Genomic DNA, 12,592 nt, shown 5'->3' with positions numbered 1-12,592 from the left:
AAGGTGATGACGTTAGAGCCTGCTTAAACACAGCAGTGGACAGCCTTAAGTATTTCCTTCTGTCATCAAATTCTAGCGTTTCTGAGTAGAGACTGGGAGAAAAAACATGGATTGGGGTACTCGGCAGTCCCCGTTTTGGCCAAACAGCCCCGCTACTGCTTCTCCCTATAAACTGCATCAGCAGTTGTGAAAACATATAATCATACTGCAGGAGGAAAAAAAAAGAGTGCAAAGGCAGGAAAGAGAATGAGGATAAAATCTAATGTTTGTTACCCTTGAGAAAATGTAACCAAGGGGAAAAAAGGCCCCATTCAGCATTTCATCAGTAACATAAACAGGAGCAGCTGGGGCAGACTAACACACTGAAGTGGGATAATTAGGACACTTTGGTTGGTTCACTGCTGTTTCAGTCTGGTTGGGACCAACTGTGACCAAGACAGTTTTCACATTATTCTCAAAGACTACACTTCACACCTAATGCATATCCTGTGTGGTCACTAAAGCAAAGCGAGGAGGTTAGTCATTTACAAGCCTTCAGTTTGCTTTAACTAACCAGCGAAAATAGTGTCACTTAGTTATATGTCTTTCTGCCACACAGCACCCTTCACTTCCACAAAAAACAGTTTTGCCTTCCTGTTCCGTCCCTCCCTTACAGCTTCCTCTGCTTTTCCTGTCTGACTCAATATAACAAGTGAAAATCCCAGGCCTCCCTGTTTCTTCCGTTGTTTTGTACCAGAGGCTGGGAATGCTGTGCTTCCATGCACTTGAACTGGGACACTTGATTAGATGTGGCTAAGGTAATGACCAATAGAAAAACTATAACAGTTTCTCCATTACAGTGGCTGTCATTTCAAAAGTTTTCACACACATCTAATTTATACCATTTTATCATCTGAATAAGTCTCTTATCTACATGTGGCATCTCATTGACATGAATTACTAATGACAGTATCTGTCTCAAATGCTCTTTTGAATGACACCTCTCAATGTTACATAGCGTTTCAGTCATATTAAGTCATACATCCAAGCCACTAATGCATTCAAACCGTGCAGTAATCCTGTAACTGATACTTTCATAAAAGACTTTCCTAGTAAACACTCTTTATTGCCATATGTTACAAGCAGCTCAGATATCAAATAAAGAAACTGATTTTCTTGTCTTGTGGCTCCAGCGCTGTTTTAAAGGAGCCGTGGTAAAATAATGTCATCGTGACTCCTGCAGTAGAATCAGACTGGATCTGCATCTGTCTGCTCTGTTTTCTTTGCTTTCCATTTTCTGATTGGCTGCATCAGGCAGTAGTATTCAAAGGCAGGTGGGGTTGTTTACCTTGACACAGAGCTACTGCACATGTTCAGCGCCTCGGGGAGCCAAGCGAGCAGACACACTGCATTTCAGCTCTTCAGACCTTAAGCCGCTGAAGCAACTAATGCTTTGTACAACACAACCCACAAACACGGTAGCCTTGGCTGAATAAACAAAGGCAAGGTATCCTTTATCAGGCACGTCAGTGTTTGCACACAAGGAATTCAATGAAATGTTTACAGCGGTAAGAAGCATGTGTGTATGTATGTGTGTATCTCTGTGGAGTGACACATCGCCCTCCATGTTTTAAAACCCTATATTATAATTTATATTTTGTTTTTGTTTGAGGATGCAAAGCGGAATGCAGCCCCTACTGCTGACATACAGGTGAATGTAAAAAGGTGCTGAAATTTCCTAGCATCTAAGCCATTTGCCAGTCCCCTCTGGCATGCCTGCACCCAGCTCCCTGTTTGTCTCTCTTCCAACTCCCAAAACAGGCTGGAAAGAATGAAGAGAGAAGGCAGATAGGGATAGAGATGAGGTGGATGGCTGACACTGAGGAGATGACTCTGTAAATGTTCATCAGACTGGATCTGATGAACCAGTCCCCCTGATTTAGGGAGACTGTAGTCCTCAGAAAGACTAACTGTAATGAGCTCTTAACTGTGATCATCAAACCCAGTCTACAGCACTCTGTAAAAACAGTGAACAAAAACATGAATTATGGGACTTGAAACAATACAAAAGCAAGCAGAAATAATGCCTGAAATATTGTGCATGCTTTGTAATAACATGCAAATCCCCCCTCACCTATTCACCCCTGTCAGGTTCAGCATGTTTTCAGAGACATGTGGGGGAGGACTTGTGACAGCAAAGGCAATGAGGCTTGTGGAAAGTACTTAATAGCAAACATTGTACTTACAAGCTCAGAGATGCCTTCTGCATTCACAAAAAAGAAAAAAAAAATCATAATTCTGTTTTCATCTCATTCTCACTGTGAGATGAATGAAATAATAAAGACGTATCTGGTGAAGCTGCGTCTGTAGTGGCAATAACATGTCAAATCTCCTTTGTATCTGCATTTCGTGTGGAAAACGGTTAACAGCGTCACCTTCCATAGTGTATGTAAATCCCTAACTGTTGCAGATTAAGACAAGAATGGATGCTCATTCATTGCTTTCATGTATAAACCTGCCCAGTCTCTTGCTTTTCTCACTCTTTCTACTCTCCCTTCCCTCTTTGCCTTATGCCTTCCTTAGACAGGCAAATGTTTCAGAGCAGTCATATTTAATCAACATCTTCACGGACAATGTAGGAATATCAAGTCCTCTGCTGCAAAAGGCTTGCTTGTCACACTCAGAATAATTGTCTTAGATACCCCGCTTCATTCCCCTTAAACACTACAGAAAAAACAATGCTCCTGACTGACACTGTGGCTGATGTGTAAAAATGTGTTGAATTTGGATTTTGTGTTATTCATGGAACGATATTGCATCGTGTCATTTACTCCACATTAATAATTTTATTTGTATGTTTCATGAAGTCACGTTTCACATTTCATTGGTTGTGACAGAGGAAGAATAATGTGTCTGTCTGGGTGAGCTCCCGCTGTTCCACTGAGTATATCCAGTGTTTCCCTTTGATAGCAGACGGCACTCGGAAGTGTGAGCGATGGAACAACAACATCCAACTTCCACCATGATGCAACCCCATTTCTAAAAAACTTGGGACAATGTGTAAAAGGTAAATAAAACTAAAATGATTTGCAAATATCATAAACCAAGATTTTATTGACAATACCACATAGAAAACATCAATTGTTGAAAGTGAGACATTCTTCTACTTTGTAAACAATATTAGCACATTTTGAATTTGATGAGAGCAACAAATCTCATAAAAGATTGAAATGGGGCAACAAAGTGCGGGAAAAGCAAGTGGGACTAAAAGAAACAATAGAAAAAGCATGTTGCAAATAGTTAACTGGCAACAGGTCACAAACACGATTGGGTATAAAAAAAAGCACCTCAGAGAGGCAGAGTCTCTCTGAAGTAAATATGGGCAAAGGTTCAGCAATCTACAAAGAACTGTCTACCAATTATGGAGCAGTTTCAGAATGTTCCTCGATGTCAAACTGAAGACTTTAAACACATATCATATCTACAATATGCAGTAGCATCAAAGGATTTTGAGACTCTAGAGACATCTCTATGCACAAGGGACAAGGCCAAAAATCTATATTGGATGCCTGTAATCTTTGGGCCTTCAGGCGACACTGCATTAAAGACAAGCATAATTATGTCATGGATATCACTGCATGGGCTTAGGAACACTTCCAGAAATGGCTGTCTGTGAACATGCCATCCACAAAGCAGGTTCAAGATTTATCATTCAAAGATCAAGTCATATGTGAACATTATCCAGAAAAGCTGCCATTTTCTCTGAACCAAGCCTATTTTAAAAAGTACTCTTTAACTGAAATTTGAAATCTGGATTGTTATCAGCACTCAGTTCAAAAGCTTGCATCTCTGATGGTATGGGTGTTCAGTAATGCCTACGGAACTGGTAACCTGTACATCTGGAAATGCTGCATCTTTTTAAGGGAGGGTCTCATACATTTCAGCAAGACAATGCAAAATCATTTACTGCATCAATTAAAACAGCATGGCTTCATGGTAGAAGAATCAGTCAGTGGGTTTACATGATGAGATTAACTCGATTATAGCTATAGTTGGGTTATGCTCCTTATCTGTGCAAGAGTAATTATCCTTTGTTACGTGGCGGTGAATGAATCGAATCACTGGCACAAAGCATGTAATACCACAGTAGATAAGTGGCGCTGTACCCATTTCAACTATCGCTAATAGAGCCACTTTCTGTTGATGTCTTCACCATCAACAACAACCATTTCGCCATTAATCCGATCAGATTGCCCGCATGTAACCGCACTGTCTGCTGGACTAGCCTACCTGCAGTCCAGACCTCTCACCACCTAATATGACCTAATGATGCATCATGAAATCCAAAATATGACAAAGAAGACACTGTTCGAACAGTTCGAAGCAGCTAGAATCCTATCAAACTAAATATTGGTTTCTGTTTTTGTTCATATTTTACACAATATCTTAAGTTTTTTGGAAAAGTGACTGGTAATTCACATTGACATCTTGAACAGCTCATTTTGTTGATTTTGCATGATAAGCCAGGCTCCCAAAAATGCATGAAGGGAAAAGAAGGTTAATTCTTTCTTAAAATTGCACAAAACTCTATAATCTCTGATGGGGTCAAAATCGACAACAGCAATTACATTCATGACTGTTATTAACACTTTTGCCCTGAGCAAACTAGGAAAGTAACTGTACTCTCTCACAGACTCTGTGAGGTCTTTATGACAAGCTGTCTCCCTTCTTAAGTACCTTTTATCCCTAGTCTACAGCTGGTTTCATTGTGTGGATCAGAGTCGTGTATTCTTGCATAAATATTAATGTTATCCCTGAAGAGAATTAATTTCCCCTGACCAGGACACAATGAATCACCTTGGGCCAAAGTAAAACCTGGAGTTGTAGGACTTATGGTATTAGTTTTGGTCTAAACTTTTATGATCCATCCCAGATCCTTCTTCCTAGTGCCTTCACAGCCTCATCAAGAATTCAACTTAGGAAATATGGACCCTAGAGTTTTGCAGTAAGAAGCCGACTCATTCTGTCATTTTGTATGATTGTCTGCTTTTATGCCACTGTCAACATGGCAGGGAAATAAGACGCCACAGTGAGCCGTGTTCCACGTTTTGAAGTTGTGGGAGTTTCAAGGTCTTTCATCATCACTTTAGCACACTTTACTTTGGTCTACAACAGTGGAAAAAGTTAATCAAGAGGATGTGTGTGCACGAGAGACATGGAACAAGATACTGCAGCAGAGGAAGGGGGAGGCCTTTTTCAGACCCAGATTTCTGTTTGCTATCTGACACAGGAATGAATTTGGAAGGCCTTGTTTCCTTTTCTCTTTCCTAGCCATCTCTTCTTTGCTTAAGGCTGAGGATGAGTTAAGGCTCCTGCTTCACACTGAGAGAAGCTGTTCACCCATATAAGGCCACGGCTGACTGGAAAATAGTAACAATAAAGTCAGCAAAAGTGCAGGTACCTACATGTCACTGCCACGGAGCCCAAAAAGGGAAAACTTTGAGATGTTTTGCCTACAAACTCAATAAAAGGAAATTCTAGACATTAATTTAAAAAATATAATTAAACCAATTATGCAATGGCCGCCAGAATTTAAAAATTCCTGCAAAATAGTGACAAGACAATAATTTCATAAAATTACAAAATGCTTTGAAATAGCTGAGAGGTAATGGCTATAATAGGCCCCTTAGAGTTGAAAGTGGTTCTAGTAATTGAGGTGCAGTATATATACTAGAGGAACATAGCTGCCCTATGGCACATGAGTTGACTCGACAAGCAATGTCTGCACCCTTTTTCCTGCAGTAACCATGGCGACAGGGGCATCCTCATCACCAGGGGGCAGTGTGGGCAGCACTATGTGTTATTGTCCATAATGCCAACCCTGGCACCCCATGTTCCCTACACACGGGCAGTCACGCAAACAACACATGTTGCCACGCATTCAAACCAATGTAAATGAAAATGAACACAAACGCACGCAGCCAAGCACGAATCACACACATGCACAGTGTCATCTGCTCCTGACAGATGCCCATTGGCGTTTAACACAAGCACCCTCCCACTTTGCCTCACTCCCACTCCCTTTTGTTGCTCACTTATTGTTGAGTTTTCCACCAAACAAAAATGCACATCCTCCCATGACACCAGCTAATTGATTATTTATGGTGCCAAGCTAACTAACTTATAGCTGACTGATATTCAAATGGATGTGAAAAGATAGAATAGCAGAGACAATACATTGAGTGCCTTTAATGAAAATGAGGACAGCGAAAGTATTTGTGTGTAAAACTTTCTTGTCTCCCTTTTTTCATTGCTGTTCTTCACAGATAAGCTGCTCAGGCAGCAACTTTGGGACCGAGGCGACTGAGGGGAAGGGATGTAGGTAGCGATCAGGAAACGAGCTGCTGAATAAAAAAATCATGAGCTCTCATGGCTTGCTTGGATAAGAGTCTGACTTCCAGCCGGCATGAAGATCAGTGACAAACAAACAGCCAGACTTGTTATTCCAAGGGTCCCTGTGCCAGGAATCGTGCCCTTATCACTGGCATCGAGTAATTTTGTTATACGTGGTAAATGTAGGATGGCTTGTGACAGCAGAGATCAGATAAAGAGTAAAAGTGTCTGGGCAGGGGGATGTGGAGATGGGGCTGAATGCTTAAACAGGCTGTTGTGTGAAGGAAGGAGAGTGATGATTGTGGCAGACAGATTGAGGCACTAAAAGAAAGGCAGAGGCGAGGAATCCTGTCCCATGGAAATGTGTCATGAAGGCAGTTCTATTAACATCTTAATAAAAGATTCCCAGGCCCTGGAGAGCCCTCCTGAGTAGACTGCCTTCTCCACTCACGCAGGGGCACCAAAGCTGCTTTTTGCAGCAAATCAACGAGAGAACACTTAGGTTCTGCCAGTCCTGCATTGTGAGGGTGTTAGGCTTCCCAAAGGAGTAGCCTAAATGCCTATCCACAAACATGCTCCACTAAATTCCTTTATTCCCCTTTCCCGCTACTTTCATTTACTGTTCATTTCTCCATCTGTTGGATTTAGAGCCCATACAAAAGGCTTTGTTTCAGCAAGCTGGCAAGCCTTTGGGACAGCGTAGTGCACACTGGGGTTCAATGCTAACTTGCTGCCATCAATAGAAAGAGCAGGATCTGAACTGGCCACATCTGAATTAGGCAGGGGGATGACTGCTATCCATCCGTCCCCCCGGTTGGTCCTCTGATGAGGCTGGCTGGAGCCTGTCTGGGAAGTGTTGACACACACTTCTTCTTGCAACAGCCAGCAGTCTGACAAGGATGGGCAAACAAACTCTGAACAGCACTATAGTAGGAAAAAGAAATCCCAGCACGGTAACCACTATAGCAGCATATTTATTTCTTTCAAGTGCTCACAGCATTCAAGAAAATAAAGAGTACAACCTGGGTGTGTACAGTAAAAATTAAATGCAGAGCGGCATTGATTTTTGCACTCTGTGCCACGTGTCGCTCATACCGGGCAAGCTGCTACTTAACAATGTAGTGGCCAACAGTCATCAATTTCAAATGGTTTCAACGACTGAATAAGTCACTGGAAGCTACGCACACAACTACTCAAGATGATGAGATCAGCTACAGCAGCGTGACTAGACCATTAAACCTAGCCCTGTGGTGGTTACTGACATCTATGACAGGGTAAGAATTATCAAAGTGTCAAACTGTAACTTAGATCTACGGCATATGCATGTTTAGAATATTAGGAGGACATATTTACCACAGGCAACCCAAGAAGGTACCCTTTGGCATAAAGAGAACAGATTAAGAGTTGTGTGATGCAAGACAGCATTTTAGCATGAGAGCTTCTATATGAGACTTTTTTGGGACAAAATATATAGAATGACAGCATTCTTTTATGTAATTCTTGCCTGATACTTACCAAATAGTATGCATATATATTCTTTTATGCTACATATGAGATCTTTCAGTTCTTGTACTCCTAAGCTAAGACGCAAGTGTAGTTTGTAAGTGAATGTTTGTTGGGATACTGATCACCTAAAGAACCATCTCCACTGTGGGATCATTTTCTAGACCCTTCAAGGAGAAGTAGTGAACTCATGTAAACCATTACCATAAAGAGGAAAGCCGGTAAGCACAGAAGATGTAAGATGAGCAGCCTGTGAATTGGATGAGAAAGAGGCAGTTCTGATCTTCTTTTCACAGACGCCAAACCCTTCCAAGACTAAATGTTCTCCGTGGCTGCACTCCACTTGATCACTGTCACCACAGATCCAGATCTGCGTTATGTCAATGCACACGCTCGCCATAAATACGCATCCCCGAAACAAACATGTGCATAACAAGGCTGAGTGAGCAGAGCGCGTGTGGGTCAAGGAGATTGAGATCTCAGCAATGACAGCTGGACAGTTGAGAGGTTTAGATAAACAGCCCATGGAGAGGGGAAGATGGGAGACCAATTGCATTAAAACAAACACTCACTATCTGTTAGACTACAGCAGATAGGAGAGAGAGGACCTGTATCTATGGGAGAGTGAGTCAGTGAACTCACAGCAGCACAATTATCTGTGTTCGCATGTTTTTGTGTGCGTGAAAGCTCAAGACAGTTGGGACGGGGTGGGGGGGGGGGTCAGAATACACAGCCGCTGAGCACATTTGTAGCATTCAGTCATTAAGAAATAGGTCAAGGATTCTGCCTGCATGCGTAGCGACTTGTCAAAATCTCTCAAGCTAAACTGCAGCGAGCCTGGCTGCCTTAAGGGGGGAATCCATGGGAGAGCATGCGGTGTGCTGTGCGAAAGCTGGTGGTGACATAGCACACTGATAAACACCTATTCAGAGGCAAATCATGCAGTTGAAACATTTGATAGTAATGTTATTAAGTGGAAGGTCCTGAATGGAGAGAGGCTGTGAGCTTGCATCGTGGGCCCATTAATTATACCACAGTTCATTGTTTAGGCTCTTTGCTCTTCATCAACAGAGGACGCTCTTGAGCCAGCAGAGTTTGTCGCAGATGCTGATGGTGGCAATGGTCGCTGTGGCGACAGGCAGCTTTGTAATGAAGATTGTGATGCTGGAGACTTTCCTTCTCCAGTACATGAAAGGTCACTTTTTCTAAATGAAGCAAGCGACAGCGATTCCAAAACCAAAGAAAACATTTTTTGGCCTCAGAAAAAATTCCACGACGCTCTGACTTAAATCTGTCTCCACACTGAGCCAAAGCTTCACTATTAAAAGAATACAAGAATAGATATGTAGTTCTGAACAGTCTCACAGAAATCATTCCCATATCAAAAAATACTAAATACAGAATATTTTGTTGACCACACAGCATCATAGTAAACCCAATCAAAAATACTGCGATCCCCTACAGCGAGGTGAAGTGAAACAAAGCTTGATCTAAGTTTGTCCAGTCAAAGCAATTTCTCCCCAGCTTGGCGAGGTTAACCTTATTGATCGGCTGAACATGTGATGTTGGGGTTCACAAAAGGCTATCTCAGACGGCATGCCTTCAAAGGCGTCACTTGAAAGCAATTCTTCGAGTAGAATTCTTAACATCACTGCGTATATCCTGCATTATTTACAGAGAGCACAAACTGGCTGCTATTCTTTGTGATACTTCATTAAAAGTGGCAACAATAGCATAAATGTTTTTGGCTCAGAAAGGAGTAAGTCAATCCTTAAAGGGTGCAGTAAGTTCCTAAGTGGCACGCTAAATAAATCAGAGCCAAAGAGGGATAATAGATCTGTGCAGAAATGATATGACAGCTGCAGAAGAGCCGGCTGGTCAGACAGAGCAGCACCACACTATCAGACTATGCTGCTTTTTCTTCATCAGATTGGAGTTAATTAGGTGAACATAATCAGCATGTTAGAATCAAACCAATCCTGAGTGCTGGTTTGTTCTTCCAAAGGCAGCAATTTCCACCCTGGTGGTTGCTTTGGGGTCAAACTGCTTTCTCACTTTGAGATGGATATTAAAATAATTATGTGTGTGGGTCATGCTTCAGATGCACAAAAAGAAACAGAAATGTGATTTCACTAAGAAGGAATGGGTTTTGATTGCAAGGGCAGAGGGATTAATATGCTTCTCATCAGTCGTGGCAGATGTAAGTTATTTTCATGCAAATGTAAGGCAATTTTCTACTCAAGACAACATTTATTTTCTTTAGAGTCATTGTCATGGGTGCTTGCTGGGGCACTGGCAGCCTGACAGAAAATTAAGATTTGTAGGTGCATCTGCTGAATTGGACAGACTAGGTCTTAGAGCCGATCTGGAATCCTAAATCAATGCCAGTTGGCAACAATATATTGCAAATTTCTCTAACAAAGGTGGCAGATGCTACTGTAGATAATGTGAGCTAGATCACTCACCTTATACAAATGCAAAGTGAGATATTTAAGAGGGTGAAAATCACTCTTGCTGCCGACTCATGGCTCACTTGTTGCAGGGAAAGGAGTCCAAGTCAGCATCTAAAATGTTTTATGTGTGGTCTGAATTTCGTCTACATATCTAAAGGACTCTTCTTTTTCAATGGACATCAAAAACTTCACTAAATTCAGATCTTACTGACATGAACCACTGGAAGCTAATAAGCAAGAATGCTGCAAACCCGAAGTCTCATCCCTGTAGAGCAGGTGGGAACTCTGTGATTCTGCTGAAAAGGCAGCCAAATTCAAATGAATAAAAACGACAGCAGAAATGACACTCATATAAAAGCTCCAGTTTGACAACTATATGTAATCCCTGCAGATTACAGGTCTAAATGTAATGCTGTAAGGGTGTGTAATATTTGTGATCACACCTCATCGTTTATTTAGGCGCGCAAGTGTTAGCTGTGACAGCGATACGATGAAATAGAGGAACAAGCTGCCACCTTCTCAAAGCCTGCAGCCTGAGATGATAAATGTCCCCTTACCGGTTGTCTCTCCGCAGTATCGGAAACGAGCTCTTTGTAGAGGACAGTGGCCGTTTCTTTTAACAGCCAAATTTCTGCACCTTGTAAAGCAGATTTAAGCATGAACGAGCGACCGGATCATCACTCACCTCTTCATTTAAACTGGATCTGCCGGCTGTCCAGTTCCAGTTCCGTCCAGCACGGCTGCTGTCTTCTGGCTTTATTAACTGACGCGCTACACTCACATCCACAGTAAAATGCTTCCAAATGCGCCAATAGGATCTTACACTCAAGACTTGCTCCGGTTCCTCTGACACAGGATATCTGCTTGGTGGACCTGTTAAGCGGTGGTGTCATTCATTCAAGCGGAGACCTTGAATCTCGCTTCTAATTGCGAATTCAGCGCGTAAACTTCACAACGGAGCTCCTCTCCACCTGAACTGACCTCCTAACGTTACTTTACTGGACCGTCTCAGCGTAATGGCACATTCCTTCAGTTCGGCTTTCAACGTCCTCCGGGGCTCTACAATAGGCGTAGGTTGTGTGCAGAAGCCGCGGTCAGACTTGCCATCCTTCGCCGGCGTATATTCACAGCGTCGCTTCAAACCCGCAGCGTGGCTGTCTCACAAGGCTGTGCCGGACTCACGCAGACTGGCGGCTCCATCAGTGTACAGTAGTGTGTATGTGTATGTGTATGTGTGTGTGTGTGTGTGTGTGTGTGTGTGTGTGTGCGCGCGCGCGCATGCTGACACTGGCACACTGCGCGTCTAAAGCCAGCCCCCTCACACTCGGGATCATTACGGTGTTAACTGTTTCCGCCCAAAGAAAGATATTAAAAAAATAAATTAAATCAAAGTGAAACTCAAAAATTCTCTTGTCTAAAGGTAACATTCATTACTAAGTAAAATATATGTTCTAAACACTTAGGACGTCTGAGAGCATTTTTGTTTTTTTGCTGTATGGAAATACACTTGCCAAAATACATTTTAACAGAAAAGAAGGCTCACTGAGCAATGACACTCTTAAGTTTTCCTATATATTGAGCACCTATGACTGACAGTTTGAGCAATCCTAGAGGTCGAACATAGACCGATTTATATTTTCTATCTTTCCTTTTCCTCTTTACACAATAAAGACACAATAAGACTATACATCACACGAATAATGATAATGGAAAAAAAGACATGTCTTACCTATCACAGGATTTTGTCCTTACAGCTCACACTGGACTCAGTCGGCGACACACTGTCTTCCAGCTGTTTCTATTAGAACGCTGCCATCTATAGACCAAACTCGGAACATACTAATGCTGTCTCTCTCTCCCTCTCTCCAACTCTCTCTGGGCAGTAGACACACACACACTAAGAGCTACTCCTTCACTTGTATTTCTCCATTTCTACTTTACTTTTCAGACAAGTTTTGCTTTGTTATTTGACCTTCTTCCATCCTTGTGTTTATGCTGAGATGAGCAGCTCTAGAGATTATTATCACAAATACAAAGAGTTTTTAAATCCTTAATGCTTTTCCTAAAATACCCAAACGTATCATGGAATTAGTGGCAAGGTACCTGACAGATGGGGATGAGAATTTTAAGGTGGTTTTGTATATACACATAGCAGACAACTTAGGAAAGAAACAAGTTTAAACTATTTTAGGCCCTTTGTTACTAGCAGCTTGTTAGAAAGATTCACAAATTGTTCCCCCATTAAATAATATTTTTGAACCAAC

General features: G+C 42.0%; 1 protein-coding gene across 1 annotated transcript in view; it reads right to left on the bottom strand.

Annotated features, from left to right (window-relative positions):
- plxna2 (plexin A2) overlaps positions 1 to 11,565 on the bottom strand; it is a 185,074-nt gene extending 173,509 nt beyond the window's left edge. The window contains exon 1 of the mRNA XM_072366282.1: positions 11,014 to 11,565. The gene's annotated coding sequence lies outside the window, so the exon portion shown is untranslated. The remainder of the gene's footprint in view (positions 1 to 11,013) is intronic.
- Positions 11,566 to 12,592: the final 1,027 nt, after the last annotated feature.

The sequence above is a fragment of the Leuresthes tenuis genome, unplaced genomic scaffold (genome assembly GCF_036924035.1).
Source record: "Leuresthes tenuis unplaced genomic scaffold, fLeuTen1.0.hap1 SCAF_16, whole genome shotgun sequence".
NCBI classification, from domain to species: domain Eukaryota; kingdom Metazoa; phylum Chordata; class Actinopteri; order Atheriniformes; family Atherinopsidae; genus Leuresthes; species Leuresthes tenuis.
The sequence above is the reverse complement of the archived record's forward strand: the minus strand, read 5'-3'. Positions and strand labels throughout refer to the sequence as shown.